Here is an 18,653-nt window from a genome sequence, read left to right as displayed (position 1 = left end):
ATCATTGCTAGACTCTGATCTTGATAACCTACCTTACTTAAAAATCTTGTCTACATATGGAAAAGCCAAGACTTCAAATTCGTAAAGCGATTATAGTCAAAGACTATTTATACTTCAGAATGAAACTCAGCAAAAATTTTTGCATTCAGAGACAGTATATGGATTGAATTCCATGCAAGATTCCCAATGCTGAATGATCAAAAAGACTTATCTTTTCAGCAAAGGTGCATCTAATCAGTATTTGATAAATTTAGCTGCCAGTTAGATCAATGGTTTCCCCAGTAAAGGCTAGAAATTAAGGAGGAGCACTGCTCCTTGTGAAGATGGTCAAAACCACTTGGACAGAGCAAAGAGACACTGGTCCTTCATGGAAAGCTAAATAGCCCCTCTGTTTGCACAGAGCTCACTTGAAGTCACTGTGCTCAGATACTCAGGCATAGCTCAGGCTATCATCTAAATGGTGCAAGAAAAAGCAGCCTGCCACACAGAAAGACTCCCAGTAATCTAGGGAGTGGGAAGAAAGGGAAAAAAATGGAATTAAGGCCCTGATCCTACAAACACACTCACATACTCATAGGTGTGAATATATGAGCTACCTCACTGACTTCACTGGGTTGGCTGCCTACTACATTTATTGGTAAGATTGGAGCCTGACACTGTAAACCTGCTGGGGGTAAAGGGATCCATTTGTGTTCTGCACATATGAAGTCTCAGCACCCAGTCTGAGACTGTGTTAGGACACTAAAATAGATCAACCAATAATTGTTCTATTCTGTACAACAAAGCTATGGAGAAGGGATCATCCACTGCACCCTATAAAACAAAAGGTAAGTTGCAGTCTCTGTGTGGTCTCCACTATATCCAAAAAGCACAAGGCACCTGACTTGGTATAGCCTTATACTCACTTGCATGGGTGTCATGAGTGACCAGAATCCAGCCTGTGACCTCTGAGGAGTACGAGCCTTCACAGTCACTCCCTCCTTAAATCAGAGAGAGGCTTAAATCACAACCTAGGTTGAACATATGTATGTATACATATAAACTTAAACATGCTTCTACAAGTTAAATAAGGTGTCTGTCACAAGCTGCGCTCTGATCTCTCTGACCTATGCTCAGTGCTGGTGAGAAGGCAAACAGATCATACACAGCTTTCTTGGACAAGGGCTTGGTGCTCACTTATGATCATGCATGCCCCAGGTAAGTAAAGCAGTCCTGAGGAACTTCTTCCTTCTTAAGCAAAAGGGATAGCCTAGACACAGTGTGGTCTGTCTTACATCCCTGAGAAGTCCCTACCTGACATACTGAAAGTCAAGATTGGAAAGCAAGTAGCTGCACTGACCCTGGACTATCTGAATTCAGATTTTTCATTCTAAAAAAAATACTCCACTATCCAATCCAATTGCTAAGACTGGAGCAGTCAAAGCAGTTTTGACCCATGAAGAATCAATCCTGGTTAATAAAAAGCTTCAGCAAACTGGGAGAGCCCATCACATTGCATTAATAATGATAAAAGTAACTTGAGTTTCTTATCCTGTCCAAGCTCATTCATTTTATGCCTCTGTTAATTCCTTAGGCTGCAAATTCCTGAAACCGGAAATGTCCTAACAGGTTTTCTGCCCATCATGAAATGTACTTATTACCTACACAGAGACAAGTAATTTGGTCTTCTGATTTTCAGCAGTGATTTCTGTATGAAGTGCAGCGAGTCTTAGCAGAAACTGTCAGCTCATTTTTGTATGCTAAAAGTTGAATAGTGATCCTCACCTTCAGTTCAGGCCATGTTGCTCTTCTAATTGGATTCAAACTTGTTTTCTAACTAATTTGAAATATTAATTTAATATTCTTTGGATCAGAAAAAGTACTATCTAGAAACACTTTGAGCCTGACTTGTGATTGAGGTACAATCCCACACAGCAGACTGTGCACAGAAATGATTGTTGGTTGGGGCTCTATACAGTATACAGAGCAGATTCTGCAATCTGGTCATGGTACTCTGTGTTATAATGATGTAAAGAAACTATAAAGTGTGTTTAATCATATGAGTATTCTTCAGCCTTGGATAATATACAGGAGATGTGAGGCCACTGTAAGATTCATGCTAATCTGTACCCAATGTCTGGTGTGAGGTGCTGCTGTGGAATACAGGTATTCCCAGCTGGAACTGCTTTATTCATTTTGGGACCACGGGTAGATGGCATAAGTTGGACGTTGGTCTATTAAAGGGTTGAAAGTTGGAGGACTGATGGGAGTTCTGAAGGCAGAAAAAGCTCTCGCTAGTGCCTCCAATATTTTTGTTTTTGGTCATCACAAAGACAAAATCTCTGCCCAGGAAGTTAAATCATTTCAGTTAACTTTGATTCTTCAAGCTGAAATCTATGTTCAAGTCAAGTTCACCTTTCATAGATGACATGCCACTGGTATCTGTCAGCTGTTCTCTTAGGTTTCTGTAGATGAACCACAGCACCAGGAATCAATAACCTGTCCAGAAAATCAGTTGCCCAAATGCTCTGATCTAAAGCTTAGTTTTCAAGTGGAACCAAGAGAAATCAGTGGAAACATTTCAACTGGAACAGAAATCATAAGTCTCTTTTGCTAGAAAATGTTTTTTGCTAGAAAAAGGAGCAGAATTGTTGGCATCCTGACAATTCCCTGATCACACACACAGGAAAAGCTCTATCAATGCAGGCCTTCTTCTGGAACAGCTTTCGGCTCTTTCCCACCCTTCCACCTGCACTGCTAACAGGAACACCAATTGATACAGCTAAGTCACTGCTGATGTCTTAGAAACATTAAGGTTTGTCTTAGAACCATTAAGGTTAAAAACATAACATTGTTACATGTTACTAGGAAAAGCCATGTCAGCAGCACATGTTTAATAAAGGTATTACTAACTAATGTTCTGTAATTAGAACAGGGCAGCAGAGTCGTGCAGCTCTGACTGCCCCCGGCAGCTATGCTCCCTGGAAGAGCAGAGCTGACAGCTCAGGAATGAGAGCAGCAAAGCTGGAGGCAGCTTTCCTGGCAGCTGGCCTGCATTTGCAGAGCTCTCACCCAGCCCATGCTGGTACATATGAGCTTTCTAAACAACATGTGAAAGCCCAGGGCAAGAGGCAAACAAATTTCTCTTCTCTTTGGGAGAAAACAGAATACTGTGCTGTAATTAAATTTGCCAGGCTCTACTGTAATATGATGGTACAGATGAGAGGATACAGTAGGCTGCTTCTTGGGCAGCCTACTTTCATGTCAAAGTACTGGCAGGGCTATTTTACAACGGCATCAACAAGTTTGTCTTAGTCCTTCATAGTCCATAAAGCAGGATGCAATTTTTAATGCTAATAGAAATACAAATACAACTTCTCTCCAAACATTAAGTACCAGTGATCCTCTTCTTCTGACTCAGAAAACTAAACAAAACACAGCTGAAGCAAATAGAAGGACTAGGGACTTTTTGAAGGATTTCCGTTCAGACCTCTTATGACTAGGTCCCACTGATCTCAATGGAAGTGATTTGTCCCTAAGAAGAGGAGGTCTACAGACCCTGATTTTGACATGATTATTCATGTTTAAATGTACTTCCTCAGCTTCCCATGGAGTAGAAATATAGAGTGCAGCACACGCCTGTGAACTCCTGAGTATTTTATTTGGCATACCATGGTATCACATTACAACCTGGCCACAAAGTTGCAGGTAGTTCATTTTGGATCATGCCTACAACTACCTGGGAAATCTCCTTTTATTGTTGTGTGCTCAGATGCCATCATGATCCAAGTCCCTGGTCTGATCACTGCAAATAGCTAGTGAATACATGTGTCACATCTCCTGATTGTCATGCAGCTGCACTGTGCAGTAGCTTTCCTCCATTTACTTTGTCATTACCTGTTTAATGTTCCTCTGCCTCTCTCTTCTTAAAAAGGACATTTTCTTAACCTCTATCAGTGTTTCTTCAAACTCCCTCCACCCCCCAAGTTCATGCTTCTCCATCAACCTTTAATACTCATTCACTAGGGCGGATTGTCCTTGATCACTTGCTGTCACTCCCCCATCCTGTCTTACTATGTTAGGACATCTTCCATGTCAACATACCAAGCTAATCTTCAACAGCGACATCTTGTACTCAGGCTGGTAGTGTTAAGTGAGAGCAAGTATTCACTTTCAGAAGGCAGCCAGAGGTGCCAAGATAGTTACTGCCTTCCTGTGATTTAATGCATGAACTTTTACGCTAGGTCTTGCCCTTTGACTTTTGATTTTCTAGTGTAAACATGAATGTGCACAAAGAAAAGAAAAGAAAAGAAAAGAAAAGAAAAGAAAAGAAAAGAAAAGAAAAGAAAAGAAAAGAAAAGAAAAGAAAAGAAAAGAAAAGAAAAGAGCATTACCAGGAAGTATCTGTTTCTTTCTGGGCCTTTAATACTTGGAATCCCTACTTCCCACACAGAGCAGCAGGTACATAACACAGCAATTGTGGGGAACAGCTGACACAGTCGGTGGACCTGCACTTTCTCAGATTAGTCAAAGAAAAAAAGAACCTCTTCATTAACAAAGAGAAAAAGCGTCTGCCTGTGTCTTATGCCTTTACAGCACCTATACTGCAGCAAACCTCAAATTTTTGCAAACCAGGCAGTGATGAAGGAATATGGTCAAATTTCGGCCTCCTAAAACTGGTAACTGCCCCTGGGATTTACCTGCCAATGTTATCGCTGCATTCGCTGTGCTGAGTTACCTGGAGTAAGTGGTGGGAGGCTCAGCTGCAACAGCTCGCTCGAGCTGTGACTGCGAGATGTTCCCCTGCGTGCCGAGGTGGTGCAAGCCCTGGCAAACATCCCCAACTGGGGAATCAGAAGAGAAAAAGGGATCCACTGGATTACACTCCTCATGGCACTGCGGCATGCAGCCTGTGCTGTTGGTAGAGGGATGAGCACTCCTCATCATCCTGAAGAGTATTGTGTACATAATGGTGGAAAGATTGAAAAAACTTATATATTTGGTGTTCTTTCTGTGGAGCATACCTGGGGGGCCCTTCGGGAAGTAAAGATATTGTCTGGAACAGTTCAAAAAGCAGTTAAGACACACACAAGACGCATTACAGTACCACTTAAAGACGGCACAGGTTAGGTTACTTTGGCCTACCTTTTAACAGTTTCACAGTTTCAGATCACCAGATCTTGGACAGGTGAAAGATTCTCCACCACACACACACTTGCACTTGGTGTCACTAAAATCTTCTTCATTTACTTTGCTAGCTGAAAAAAAGGAAAGGGAATGGTTCCTCCGGAAGTGAGTGCAACTGTAGATAGTACAGAGATTGAAGAGTATATGTTGCCCTTTATGCTATGATACAAAGCAGCCCATACTCTCACAGTGGAGTATTTGGCCCAGGTAGTTCTTGACAGGAATAATTACAGAATTCAAGCTCATATATGCCTGAAGATATCAATAGCTGAACTTACTGTGACTATAATAACTTTAAACTTGAAAGCGTAATTGGAAAGCACGTCTTCCTTGCTATCTCTCAATGTACAAGTTCATTTCATCTTTTTTTTCCCCCCACTCTTTCCATCATTCATTCACCAGGGCACCAGGAGAGAAGGGCCTAGACCCAAAGAAGGACATTTTGACTCCATTCAGTGCTTACTGCCAACTTCTGCTTCCATTTTATTACCTTACTCTTCTGCACAGGCCAAACTGAGTTCCATCTTTTTCAACCTCCCAGACTTCTCAGGCTCTCTAAATAGTGATACCATATTAGAAAAGCAAACATCAACCTACCTTATTTGCTAACTACCCTAGTCCAGAGCCCCTAGCTAACGAGAATTTAACTCTCTCTCTCAAACTTCTGCCATTAACTTACCAGTCCCTTTTAAAGCTAACCAAGCTCTCTGCAGCTAAGCCTGTTTATTCAGCTCATAGCCAAGGACAGCCAAGAAGGTTAATGGAGTTTGTCACTTCCTTTAGCTCCTTCTCTGGCACTGTAGGATTCCCACACCCTCTCACACCATTCATTCTTACGCCAAAATTGCTCTTTAGCTTAACTTAAATAGCCCTTTTCCTTTCCTGCTGCTGACTCTTCTGAATTACTTATAACGAGAGATCTTATAAGCTCTCAGTCTTTAGTTCTGCTGAGTTAGTTATTGGTATAAGTATGCTCTTATAAGAGAATGACTGCCTCTAATCATCATCTTTATCTCTGTTCCTGGCTGAACAAGTTTCTCCTGACAAATAGCGACCAGTATAAAGTAGGAGAGGTGAGATCTCACCAGAGAGTTATGAGAGCATTAATACCTCCTGCCTTTGTAGGAAATACCTGGCCTAATAGATTTTGTGATCAACTTTTTTTCTTCACAGTCAACACACCTTAGTGGCTCATTGTCATCTTATCATGACTAATAAAATCAAGACTTACTCCTCCTCTGTCATTCACAACTGAAGAACTCAAAGAAATTCCCATGATTAATCCCAAAACAGGGAGACTCTTTCCTATTGATTGTTTTTCCATTTCTATCACACTGATCCTCATGCTCATTTTTCTTTATGCTTTTGCATAATATTCTAGTCCATTTTCTGTTGGCCATGCCTCCCAATCTGGTGTCAACAATGTATTTACTTACCTCCTTCCCTATACTTCTATCACTAATGAAAAAACAGAACAAGGCCAGTGTTAAGTCTGACCCCAGAGGAACACCATCACTAACTTCCTTCCATCTGACATTTTCTCTTCCAAGAGAAACCTCCCTTTCTGCAGCCAGATGAACAACCAATCCAACAGACAGCAAACCTCTCCTCTCTAATATGTAACAGCATGAACACAGCAACTTCTTGGGTGGTAAAACTCGGCACGTGGCAGTCTCAGTTATACTCAGGCCTGTTTGCATCACCCTGACAGCATTTCTGTGGAAGAACAGTTCCACAGGATTAGTCCGCTGGCCTTATTTCCTCCCAAATCAGCACAGATTTGGTGAAAAGCATGCTGCTGTCACATCCGAGGAGCAACAGAGCAGGGACGAGAGCCTGAGGTTATTTCAAAGGAATGTATTGCAATATGGCTAGTAGTAGGTACTAGAGAGCTGGGGAAGCAAACTTAAGTTTCTCCAGCTCCCGTGGCAGGGCCCTGAGGGCACAAATAGGCCTTATTGGTGCTAAGCTGCCTCCCCCAGGGAGTCCCCCCCACCCTTGCCCAGGCCCCAGCATCCCAGTTCAGCCCAGCCTGGGGCACCCCGTCCTGGGCTGAGCCATGCTGCAGGCACACCCGCCTCCAGCCCTGTCTCTGGCCCCGTTTCCTTTTGTTCCTGATGGGACTCCCTGGCTGGACTTGGCCCTGGTCCATTCCTGGCCATGCCCAGGGCCATTACCAGTCCCCAGCTCTGCTGCTATGCTCAGCAGCCTTGGGGACAGGGCCTGCACTGGGTAGCCCCTGCTCCCAGCTTGTCCCCCTCGTGGAACTACTGGCCCCTGCTGCACCCTGATGCTGTGCAGTGAGCTTGGCTCACTCCTCCTCGGCTTTGAAATACATTCAGCACCAAAAGAGCTTAAAACTAGTTTGGTGTCTGCCTGTGTTTACCTGTCCTCCTTCTCATGGACAGAGAAGAGGGCTCAGTGGTTTTATCCCAGCCCTAGTGACTTGACTCCTGGTTAACCTTGAGTTTAAGTGTGTTTTTCAGTTATATGAAGAACATCATTTTCTCAGGCTGGCAAGTGGGAGGTCTGCCTGAGTGCCCACATTTCTACAGCATCAAATTAGATGTTGGGAGAGAGGGTAGGTTGGGAGAGATGGTAGGTTACCTGTCAGCTAAGACATGCTGATGCAATGCATTTCACGAATGGAAAAGAGAGATGGCCACTGAGCATTACAACAAACTTTTCTGCAGCTTGTTTACTTTAGTCCATCCTCACTAGAAGCATGTCTCCTATTAAAGTATCACAAAATTTTGTGATAACTGGATGCAAGGCTGATTCTTCCATTGTCCACAAAGCTAGAAAACATATCTCTGTGCATTTTTGTATTTTGCTTTTTCTGAACACTTGTGTCTTTCTTCACTCTATTTAAAACGTCTAGCAGTTCTTTTCTGGTCATTGTTTCCCCACCTACCCCTATTTCATCTCAAAGTTGACATGATGACAAAAGCCATTTAAGCACGGCAGCTAATAAGACATCTGCTTTCCCCTAGTAAGTGTAAGGGGAGGCTTGTAAGGCAGTAGTCAGATGAGCACTGGTAATAGGATGCATTACCTTTCAACTCTGGGTCAACTGCTTCACCTCTGATCCTTGTCAAAAGTGACCACAAGTTATTATATGTCTGAAAATCACAAATCTAGATGCTTTTGCTGTAAGTCCTACTGGCTTTCTACCACACAATTAGCCACAGTAGCAAAGATAGAGCAGTGAGCTGTGCTCTCACCCCCGCACCCCGGGGCCAGCAGGTCAGAGGCAAGGCAGCTGCGGGGCCAGCAGCTGGGCAATGCAGTGTCAGTGGCTAAAGAGCTCACTTCAGTCTCCAGGACTGAGAGTTCCACAAGCACTAATCAACCACATTTTGAAATAAACAAAAATAGCAACAAGCAAGATGAATTTAGCAAAGTTTAGATTCTTGTTATCTGTGGAGTGCTGCTAACAAGACAAATCAACGTCCATTAACAGAGGATACTTTTAGTTAGCGTAGACTAAATAAAGGAAACTACACGATAAAACCCAATCATTTTCAGTGGCCATAGAGTCACAGCATAAAGGGTTCTGTGGTTCACTGTTAGTATGCAATGTGTGTAACCATGGGCTTTGTGCTGATTTTGGCTGCTTTGTGGTGTGCACACATATATCACGCCAAAAACACCGGCCAGCTGTTCTACATTTGCAATACAAAACATACATTTCATTTTTAATTTCTCTCTAGATCTAAAGATAAGAAAGTAAGATTTCAGTTAGCAAGAGTTTTCTTAACTAGTGCTGTTTTAATCAGTGAAATATGCAACGTATCAGATAATCTACGTTAACCATTTGCAATACGTATAATTAGCAGTATCTTTCTCAATTTCCAGTTGTCACAACTACCATATTACACATATAGATTGCTGTATTTATTTGAAGTTTTCTTGGATGTCAAAATGCAACCAATACTTAATCCCAGTAAAAGGCCACACTGAAAACCTCCATTTGTGGTGATTAAATCACACATTAACTCAAAAGAACAGAAGGTCTGACATCACTGTTAGGTAGTTAATGATTATGCTTCTTATTGTCTCGTAATAGTTTCTTGAAAAAGGCTGTGCCAGAAGGCCTCCCTCTGAGCACCTTAAACTTTTTCAAGTGTCTAACTGCAGTGTATGATGAGAAAGACGCAGGAATATGAATTAGTTAAGTGATCTTAGACATACAAAAAATGAGGGCCAAAACCTTAAATTTGTTTAGTCAGTTACTACTCAGGCAAATCTCTAAATACTTTTATGGTGAGCATTTGCCATAGAAATTATTTCAGAACAAAACAGGAGCAAGAGGACTGAAATATTCCACACCCAGTAGAGAGGTATTTATTTTGGGGAAGTATCCCGTCTACTTTCGTGGAAGGAACACAGAAGATCCACACAGGCTCACAATGACTATCTGCTTAGCCCAATATCCTGCCACCGACGTTGGTCAGTAAGAGATGCATAAGGAAGAGTACAAGAGAAGGCCCAACACAGAGTGATTCTTTCTCCTTTATACTTCCTTTCTTACCAGGAGACTGAGACCTGCAAAAAAAAAAAAAAAAAAAAAAAAAAGGGCATCTGAAGACAACCTATACTTGAAGATTGTTCAGTTTTACTGATGTTTTACAAAAAGCGTTTATTCTCTTTTTGCCCACACCTGATTTGATGCGATGAATATTTCTCCTCAAGCACTGGCCACCTGTGTGTGTCCACGTCTCTGCTCCCCCCGCCACCCCGCTTCCTCAGGGCTTTATTCCAATAACAGACTTAAGCACACGCTTAACTAAGTACGCAGTAACAACCTTTTCATGACAGCAGTAAATACACGTCGAGGCCCTGAAAATCTGAGCACGCTGAAGCATTACCCACCAACAAAGCCAAACAGAGCAAAAGCGGGAGGAGGGCATGTTTCCCACCTGGTAAGACTATTTCTAAGAACGAACAGCAACGATGGGTGTTTTTTTGTTGTTCTTTTGTTTGTTTGTTTTGTTTGCTTTTTTTTTTTTTTTTTAGGGCTTGAACCAGTGTGCTTGGGAATCGACCTACCTTTTTAAACCCGGGCGGTTTTTTACCTCACTGCTCCAACCAAGCGGAAAGGGGCAGATGGTGGGGGGAGCTGCCTAGCTGCACACCGGGAAGCACGGCCGTGCCGGCAACACCGCAGTCAGTGCCTCTCGCCCGGCGGCGGACGGCCACTGTTTTTAAAACAGGAGGGAGAAAAAATCCGGGGAAGGAGGCAGGGAGGGAGGGGTAGGAAGGGCCGGGCCGGGGGCGGCGGCGGCGGAGCCTCGCTCAGGGACGCGCCAGGCCGCTAACGGTGCACGGCGCCAGCGCCACCGCGCGGTGTCCGCGCCGCGCCGCGCCGGGCCGGGCCGCGCCGGGGGCGGCGGAGCAGCGAGCCCCAACCGGCGGCAGCTCGGTCGCGGGTCCCCCGCCGCGGGTGTTGCGCGGAGAGGCCGTTACGGCTGCGCGAGGGAGGCGGGCGGCCGAGCAGCCCGCCCTAAGGGGGCCGCGCGCGCAGCCGTTAGTGGCGTGGCACGGCCGTTAGCTCCCAACGGCTGTGCCCTACGTACGCGTGAGGGGAGCCGCGCCCATCCGTCGTCAGGCGCGCTTGCCCCGAAATGGGTGTCCACTCAGGGCGCTAATTAATAGTAGTTCATTAGGAATAAACCCCAGGAGCATAAATGTAGGAGGCAGGGTGGCTGCGGCCCGGCTGCCCCTGCCACCGCAGCGCGCAGGACGCTGTCCCGGGGCGCCCAGGGTGCGGGGACAGGGCGGCTCTGTGGCACGTCTCTTCCGTCCATCACTGCTGCGGGATTGAAGCAGTTGTTTAATCAAGGTGCTCAGCCACACTGATACCTTCTGATACAGTGATGATTAATCTTCATTATTCTCCTGTGTGATCGTCACAGCGAAGAGCTGCGCTCGTGTGGCTGCTTAACGTCTCTTGTGGAAATTTCACTGGAAAAAAGACTTGATTGGGGATGAGATTTTTGTCATCAAATCCTATTTTTGTTCACATGCAGCAAAAAGGAAGGGCTCACTTTTAAGGGAAAATGGAAGTAAAAGGAAAGCACAATTGCCGGGCAGTTATCTTTGACATTCATATAATGTAGTATATGTCCTTACATGACATTTACGTGAGAGAAAAATAAAGGCATTGATTGAAAAAGATTACAAGAGTTCTTCAGGCATGAAGTCATCTCTAGGCAATAGAGAGTTGCTGCAGTTTATAAACAGGTTCAGTTATCATCCATCTGCATTTACACAATTACAGCATCATTTAACCCATTTCTCTGCTGACAGTTCTTTAATACCCAGCTTTGCTTTTCCTTTCTAACAGTAGTATTAAAACAGGGAATTAGATCAAGTCCTGGATTTAGGGAAGATGTTTGTGGCCACTCTCCTTGCCGTCCTATCTTCCACTGAGAAGAGAGCTACCCTGAGGAGGTGAGCATTGGTGTGGGGAGCTTTTGTCTCCTGTTTGCTAGGAAAGCACAGCTAGGGCTCATGAAGGGCGTTCTTCTCTCGTCCCTGGGCGTGACTTTCTACGGATCTGGCAAAACAGACAGATGGGCAGAGGAGGCAGATGAGGGCAGAAATGGCAGAACGCGTACCACTAGCTGAATCTGTTCCAGTTTTGAATCCATGAAGAAATAAATCCAAAGCTTTTCCTTAAATGATCATGATGTCATCTATTTCAATATTACTCACTGTGCTTTCTATTTGCCTTCTGATTTCTAAGCACTGTGATTTTCCCGGGTCATATCTCCAGGTTTGTTTTATTTCTACAGCTAAGGCACCTAGAATCTTATTTCCATTCAGCTCAGAGCACATCTTTCTAGAAAAAGCTGTGCAGACATCCTTACAGTCACTGGGTCCTGCACATCTCGCACAGCCCAGATTCCTGAAGATAGAAATCTAAATACAGAAGTCTAACAACAGTTGTGGAAGAACTGGCACTCTATTGATAGGAAATCTAGGCACTGAGGCAAAGGCCTCTGCTTTCCTGCCCCTGTGATGTTACCTTAACTGAGGTGGCCTGGGGCATCAGGCAGTACCGGTTCGTGGCTTCCCGATAAAAACAACTGTGTTTTAGAGACTACAACACCGCTGAGCAGGGGTGGCCGTTTAGCAATGCTAGAGCTACTACTGCAGTTTCTGGGCTATGGTCTGAGCATGACCTTGCCAAGAATATCAAAGGTGTAGGGAGTGGTTCTGCATTACCTTCAGACTCCCTGGCAGCTTCTGCCCTGTAAAGCTTGCAAATGAAATTGTCTCTGTCACAAGGTATAAAAGATGCACCGTAATACTGGCATCTTCCAGCATATTGAACTCATAATGAATCTAAAAGAAATGATAACCTTGTAAATACAGGCTGGATGTTTTTACATAGCACATAGACAACATAGAGACAGCTTATCCTCTAGGGCAGACAAAAATGAAATGCAGTTCTGGTGGGCTCACAAAGTTGTCTAAGTTCAAAAGATTTTCATTATCTTTCACATTATTACATTTCAGTGTGTGATTAGGAATTACTTGACCAGAGTGACCACTGTTCTGCCTGCATGTGTGGGAGTGTTGCCAGCCATAACAACTTCTCTTTCAGAGACAGTGTCTTCTGTGCAATTCTATTATAGTTAGAATCTAGAAGAACAAGAAAAGCTTTATATCCCTTTGATCTGAAATGAAAATAATATACTATGCCTTGTGTAAAGCTGTGTTTAACTGGAGTCATGCAATAATATTTGCTACTGCAGGCAGTTGCCCAGACATGTTTAAGCTTGCTGCATTGCTATTTAAATGTAGCTGTCCTCATTTTTATGAAAAATATTATTTATTTCCTCTTGCAGGTTCTGTTTGTCCATGATCTTTCAAATGCATTTCTATTTCTCTTTTTGGCTTTCATTCCTGAATTGAGTGCATTATCTTCTGCCAACTGAAGCTGAAGATATGTAGCATCTTATGTACAGCCTAATTCTGCCTCCTTAAATTCCATGAATTCTTCTTTTTTAAATAGGAAGCACACAAGTTCCTGGGAAATTCTTTGTGAAATTAGGGATTGTGAGTGACTGTGTCTAATGAATCACAGGTCTACAAAGGCAGAGGAACTCAAGAACTACTTCAAATCCTTCATTTTTGTGAAAATCTTAAGCTAAGCACACTCATATGATTGTACAATTAAGAAAATTTGGAGCTTTAGAAGTTTATTTAGAGGTTTAACAAAAACTCCAGAGGATGTGCAAATATCTGCTCCCTCTACTGGTAAAAAGGGAAAAACACTTGCAGAAGAAATTACTTTGTGTGGCCTACTTACCCAGAATTCATTCAGCAAAGGTTGGGAAGTCACCATAACAGCACGGAACGAGCCGGTATATTGAGAAGATTCAGGGATGCAGGCAGACTAGCATTCTGATTGCTCTTCTTCTTGCCCATGTGGCACTTCCCTGTGAAAGATAAACATGAAAGACAGAAGCAGGGATGAGAGGACTTTGGTTAAAACTCAACTGATATTTTAGCAAAGCTGAGGCACTAAGCTACTGTGCACCCGGGTAGTCATGCACATGGGCATATAGCTCCTCAGTGACTGAGGAGAAAATGCACAACAGTAGAAAGGCTCATGTATCCTTGCTCTGAATCCATACTGGGGTTTGATGAACAGCTGAGATAGTGTGAACCAAAAACTAACATTTGCAATATCCTCAGTAGTCCCATAAAGGAGAATAGTCAGATAATTACCAATGTTAGTAGCTTAATAATATTTCACTCTCAGTATGGGTTTGCTGTTGCATTCCTTTCTGTTTGTAAAGATTGCTCTTTATAAGAGTTTTGGGGGGCTTGTGAGCTTGAGAAACTTTACTACTCAAGGTGGCTGCTTTCAGGTTCTTGAGGTGTCTGGGTAGGTGCTTGAATCAATGTAATTGTCCTAGATGCAAAAAGCCCATTTTTGATGCTGCTGATCACTGGGAGAGTAATTCCATATATATGTAACTGTCACAAACATATCTTTCACAGACATTTCCAGAGCACCTGCTGCTTTAGTATCTGAAGTGAGGGGGAAAACTGGTAACTAGAGGATGGTTTATTACCACAAAGGACTTAAGGAATAATTTAGATAAATTCCAGAAATTAATCAAAGCTAGGAAAACAGAAGTAACTATAAGTAACTAAAGTAACTATAAGGACACATGGAAGGGATAGGAACTGTAGCTGTAATGCTGGAGTGGATATAAAGATTTGAGCTAAGTGAAAGAGAAACCATACATAAAAATAAAAATTTAAAAATGAAAAGGGTGTATTTGAGGGAAGAAATATATGTCTATATAAAATCTCCGGTCAACTCCACAGATGTCTTCAGGAGCTTTGAGGGCACGTAAATGCTACTAGCGGAGCCACAAAGGACCCATGTACTCCTTAGGCATGCTAAGGAGTACATGTAATATTGCCTTCTCCACACATAGGCAAAACATCTGTCTGGAAGTTTGTCAGTCCTAGCTCTTGGCAATTGCCTAACTGCTAGGTTAGCTTCAACTGAGATACACAAATGAAAGTGATCTCAGTAAATAGTGGCTTTCTATATAAAAAGGTATAGCTGATTTTCAGAAATCCTGTTCAAAGGTTATTTTCATTCATGAGTTTCAGTATAGCAGACTGACTTCTATCTTGGTTGTAATATGTTAAATATGATATGACTGACTTAGTAGCATAACAATGTGTCAAAATATGCTATCATGGTTAAAAAAAGAAGTTATTTATTGAGACCTAGGTTCACCAATCTGTCTGCATTTGGTGAAGTACTCAAATGTTTGTTTAAAATTATGTTTATATCCTACCGATTTCAGTGAGACTGAAATAAATAATAAATGCTAAGTATCCCCCATCACTATTGAATTCAGTGGAAGCTCAGAGAACTTGTCATCCACTAGGAAAAAAACAGTGCTTTACGAAGTATGATCTTAATGAAGCAAAAGATATGTCTTTGCTGACACAAATGAAAGGGAAAAGCAAGTGGTCATACTGCAGTTTAGTTGAATGAAACAGCACCAAAGTGTAATACAGGGGTTGTAGTAGGAAAGCTTCCAAATTTTTATATCGTTAATATTACTGTGAGATGCAATTTCTGGAGGCTAGCAGGTGATCTAAGTTAAAAGGGGAAAGCGAATAAACAGAGAAAAGAAAGCACGAATGATAGTTGCATGTTACGCAGCAGGCAAATTACTCCAGGAACAATTATGCTTCTGAGAGTTAAGGAAGTGCAAGCTGAACACCCCAGTTTGTTCACTGACTTAATAGGCTGCAAACAGCTGTGTAATGTGAACTGGCGTTACAGATGACCTTCCTTTTGAACTGGGTTAGCCATCGCGCTTGTTCAGTCCTGGTCATTTGTTCCACAGAGGCTGTTTCTGTGGGATAGTTATTGCACTCTGAACTAATGTCTGCATGGAACTTAGCTGAAACCGCAGTTTTCATGATACTGATGGCATCAGGCTGGACATCAACCGTGACACCAGTGTTAGCCCTACAGCCATCTTGAGGCACTTACTTGATATTCTGGAATGACCTACTATAACTGTCCCCGTGCCCTTTCCAGTTGGGAAAGGAGAATTCAATGTGACAAAAGACATTAGTAAGATATTGTGAGTGTAACCACACTGCGAAGCATTTTTATTCCATGGACTTTATCATGGAGCTATGAGAAAGCGTGGACCTAAAATCACATTTTAAACATACGTTATGAAACTAAATGAATGAACAATTTGAGGATATTAACTGATCATCTGTACAGTTCACTAGGTAAAGGTAAACAATAAAAAGGAAAACAGCAAAACTCTGTTAACTGTTTTTCTAGTTTTTACCATTCTTATGCATGGAAATTAAGTATCAATAGTTGGGTACTTTCTTGTTTCTGTTCCTGTCGCTCTATAAAATTCGTTAAAGACATGACTTAGGTTGAGCATAGCAGGTTAGCTTCAGACCACAAAATGCGTCTAAGTAATGAGAAAGGGGAGTGAGGTTCAAGTATTTGTGAGCTTACGGCAAATGAGCTCTCACCTCACTCAGGTCCATAGTATTGTAGATTTACATAGTGTACAAACCTCCATCAAGACTGGCACTAAATGGCTAGCCTCATTTTGATACTCAGATGAGCCAGTGGACATATATAAAAGGCAGTGTCATGAATTGTTTCATGTGGTGCTTTCACCTTAAACACTGATAGAAGACCTTGGGACTGACTCCCCTTTCTTGTATGAGCGGCTTAGGGCAGGATGTACTTCACTAATGTCAAAGCTGTCATGGGTCTACTGAGGGGAAGGAGGGTGACCAAAGGGGGCTGTTGCCCCTTCATTAGCACCACCTGATATAGCACATTTTCTCTGTGGCAGGACGACCATGGCTATCCCAGCCATATCCAGCTGCATCCAGCTGCATCCATCCAACAAACCTCACTGGACAACGGGGCCACGGGAACTCAAACCCACCAACAACCTGTGCTACATTTTCTCTGTGCACAGTTGCAGAGACAAAATTTCCTACTGCTGTCAGTCACAAATACTATCATCCTATTTCAAAATGCTGCTATCCATGCCTATATATAGGCTGTTCCATGCACAGTTCACCACTGAGCTCTTTGCACATATGATTATCTTATTGTGTCATGTGGGGAAGCGTTATGATTACCCTATTGTTAAAGGAGATAGCACACACAAGTTAGGGTCACAGCCCTGTAAACCGTGGTACACCTGCTTCACTGTGTTAGAAAAGCAGTCCCATGAAATCAGTAGGACTTGTCATGGTCATATCCCTAAGTGCCATTGTGTTTGCAGAGCTGCCGCATGTGCCATTTGCCAGAAGAGGAGTCGTGGTACTGCATGCAGGTAAAAGACTGCAGTCACTGATAGAAAGGAATTTCATGACGTTCTGATGTGTTTTTTGTGAATGAAAGCTGATGTCATGGTGACCCACCTCAAGTAGACAGGGAAAAGAGGGAATGTTACTAAACATTAATTCACAGACACAAACAGAATGCAAATTCATCTTTTCGTACAGAATACACATGCGTAGAACGTCTTTGAAAGCACCAGACGTTGCTTGTTAAAAATTGGCATCTCTTCAACAAAGCTACCAGTTATTTTTCCGTAAAACACATTAAGATTCAGTATAAATGCCTTTATGGATTTCACACCACATTAAAAGGAGTGAGTGATTGACTGCATTCGCAGGGCTTATTTTTCATCCTTTGACAGCTGTTAACCAGACAGAAGCATTATTAGTTCAATTTCTCATACTGCAAAAATATTTGAATATAGGATTTTGGCCAAATTTTTGCTTCTTGTTACTGGTTTTCTATCATCAGAGTTGTTTAGATTGTTTTGACAAATCTAGAGAGTAACTAGCACAGCATCTTAAAAAGATTGCTGGTTTTATTCCCAAGCCTCCAGGTTTGCTAAGGCAGATTTGGGGCTCTAAGTAAAAGGACAAGAGCTCTGTTCACAACACTCACAAGCAAAGTGTCAGGGTGGTGAGGGCTTGAATTTGGTTTGGAGTATGGCTCTTCATGAAAATAGGAGCTGCTTGCAGAATTTGGGTATCATCTGGTTCAAAGTTAGGATCTCCCTAATGGTAGGTCATCAACAAATGACATCTGAAAAATTAGATATTGTATGCTGTTTCTGAGTTGAATCTATTTTTTCCTAATGTAGACTACAAACAGCAGAATATCCTTCATGTTCATCTCAAAGCTTCTCTGTCTTTATCATTAGGTGTCTGAACAACTTCAATGCTACCTCTGTGTTTTCTGAAATTTGCAGTCTCTCAGAGCAAACTCTTCCATAACTAAGTTTCATAGTTCTTAAAGCATTAAGTATGGAAATAAAAGAATTTCCAGCATGCCTCAGTATCACTGGCAGAATTGATAATTTTTGCGACAGCCCTTGAGCAGTTTCCACTCCCCAGGCATTGTTCGTAATTTCTAACAAAAATGGCTTTGTGGAATCAGCCAGGTGGGCGCTGTGAGTGAAGCAGCAAGGTGACGGTTACACAGGACCAAGTTTTGATCTCAGTCTGTCAGAGGAAATGCAAGGGAACAGCATCAAAATCAGTGAGTTACTCCACATTTAATTCAGGGGAACGAACAGCAGAGCCTGACCTGCCATTTCTGAGACATTTGGGAACTGCAAACAGTGCCACTCTCCTAAAACGGACTGTGAACTCTGCCAGCTCTGAGGCGAGACCCAGAGGGACATAATAAATTCCAACCCATGTAGGAAAGAATTTGCACGTTCATTGAGTCCTGAAATAAATGACTTGCAGGGATCCATATATAGGTTTCTGTTATGTGATCCAACTAAGATCTACAGGGCTGTCCAAAGCCTAGACATATAATGAATCAACTTCTAAAACTGCTGCTCCCTCCCCTTATGTCTGCATACTTCTTTTGCCATTGAGGTACATACCTTTAAGATTATCAGATAGCTCAAATG

General features: G+C 42.6%; 1 long non-coding RNA gene across 4 annotated transcripts in view; it reads right to left on the bottom strand.

The window, feature by feature from the left end:
* Nucleotides 1–5,128: 5,128 nt before the first annotated feature.
* Nucleotides 5,129–18,653, bottom strand: part of LOC138066053 (uncharacterized) — a 46,813-nt gene continuing 33,288 nt past the window's right edge. Inside the window, exons 2-4 of one of the 4 annotated variants that reach the window (XR_011139242.1) lie at nucleotides 11,032–13,619; nucleotides 9,578–9,714; nucleotides 5,129–5,237 (exon numbers count right to left, since the gene is read on the bottom strand). This is a non-coding gene — a long non-coding RNA (uncharacterized lncRNA). Of the gene's footprint in view, nucleotides 5,238–7,290; nucleotides 9,715–11,031; nucleotides 13,620–18,653 lie in introns of those variants that run through there. The other 3 variants (XR_011139241.1, XR_011139243.1, XR_011139240.1) reach the window with 3 other exon arrangements.

Source organism: Struthio camelus, chromosome 2, assembly GCF_040807025.1.
Source record: "Struthio camelus isolate bStrCam1 chromosome 2, bStrCam1.hap1, whole genome shotgun sequence".
Classification (NCBI taxonomy): domain Eukaryota; kingdom Metazoa; phylum Chordata; class Aves; order Struthioniformes; family Struthionidae; genus Struthio; species Struthio camelus.
The sequence above is the reverse complement of the archived record's forward strand: the minus strand, read 5'-3'. Positions and strand labels throughout refer to the sequence as shown.